We start from the raw sequence: 2,008 nt of genomic DNA on the forward strand, positions 1-2,008 counted from the left end.
ATGGAGTAATCATCGAATAAAAGCATATTTATTTTTTAAAATCATTAAATTATGAAGTCATTATTCATTAAAGGTATATTTATTTTTTAAAATCATTAAATTATGAAGTCATTATTCATTAAAAGTATATTTATTTTTCTAGATCATTAAATTATGGAGTAATTATCGAATAAAAGTATTTTTTATTTTTCAAAATCATTAAATTATGTGGTAATTATCGAATAAAAGCATATTTATTTTTTAAAATCATTAAATTATGAAGTCATTATTCATTGAAAGTATATTTATTTTTCTAGATCATTAAATTATGGAGTAATTATCGAATAAAAGTATATTTATTTTTCAAAATCATTAAATTATGAAGTCATTATTCATTAAAAGTATATTTATTTTTCAAATTGGTGAAATAGATACAAAGATTTATTCACATTATAACAATTTAATATCAGCTTATTTTTAGTAAATTTACCATTTTTTATTATTAGTCTAAAAATGACTTTTCAAGCTCATAAAATACAATTTATATTGATTTGATACAAAAAGAACTAAAACTACATTTCATAAATTATGGACAAAGTGAGGTTATTGAACATAAAACCTCATCAATGGGCGCGCGCACTTGTGTTCTCCACTAAACACAGGTTAACTTTAATTCGAAACCTCTGATATATTTCAACTTCTAAACAATCGTCATGAAACTTTTATATACGATTTATCAGGAGACAGGAAATTATGGTTTTATAAATCATGAAATGCTCTTTCAACTTTATATTCTTATCCAGAGCACAGCATAAAATGATTGACTTCTAGCATAACAGCAACAATATTTTGACACACACGGAAAAACACAAACTACTTACTTTTTGAGTAGTTTGAAAATTTTGGTGTTCCATTTAATTACTTCAAATACAAAGGTGTATTTCATATTTTATTATTTTGAATTGATTGTGTTGAGAAACGAAAGTAGATGATAAAATTACTGCCGTTCGCTGGATAGTGTAAGAGTTAATTAGCTAAAAGTAAAATATTAAAAACAAATGTTTTTAGAAATACATAATAATGCAACTGAGTGTATATTAGTTCTATAAATTAATATGGTCCTACTAAAATTGCTGAATTATTTTCAAAGGGTACCAGTATCAAAGATTTCATTCAGCGAACTCGCAATCAGTACACATGGCATATTGGATTACTATTTGAATTGGAGCATTGATATCAAAACATGCAATATATTATTTTTTTGATAAAATAATACTAATAATTAGTCTATCATTCGATTTATGCACAAGAACCAATAGTGTGGTAACTATAAAGACTATTTTAGTAAAATTTAGCCTTTTATTATACTATTCATTAGTAATGAACAAAAGCTCCATGTGCAATAGTCCAATTAAAGGAATTAAAATTTATGTAAATCACTAGAGTCGATCACATATCCACAAATCTTTAGAATAAATAATACTATTTCAAGATCCAAAAATATATTTAAAATATAAAATATAATTAAAATAAAAAATATATTTAAAATAAAAAATATATTTAAAATATAAAAGCGGTGTAACCCTCCAATATATAAAGAAGAACTACACAGAAATCGTGTGACACGCACAGACTAGATTTAAGAAGGCGCGAAATAACGTTATTTTGGATAAAAATTCTGCGCACGTCTTATTAAGGATTTAGTAATATTTATTTAGTTTAAAACTAATTAATTTTAACGCAGAAAGTTTCCAAGTAATTTAAAAACGCATTTTTCTATTTTACAAACAGTAAATTTTTTTAATTTTTAAAGATATTAAAAATAGTTTGATGATTCTTTTAGTGAAATCACCCCTTCTAATGGCATCATTTACCAATAATATTAAGAAATTATGGTATGACACGTAGAAATACACTTTTAAGATTCGATGATATATTGAATAATCAAGTTATTGATAGTGATCAATATATTTTCTTAGATTATTTATTAATATATTTTCTTAGATTATTTATTAATATATTTTTTTAG

This window comes from Pempheris klunzingeri, unplaced genomic scaffold, assembly GCF_042242105.1.
Source record: "Pempheris klunzingeri isolate RE-2024b unplaced genomic scaffold, fPemKlu1.hap1 Scaffold_68, whole genome shotgun sequence".
NCBI classification, from domain to species: Eukaryota; Metazoa; Chordata; class Actinopteri; order Acropomatiformes; family Pempheridae; genus Pempheris; species Pempheris klunzingeri.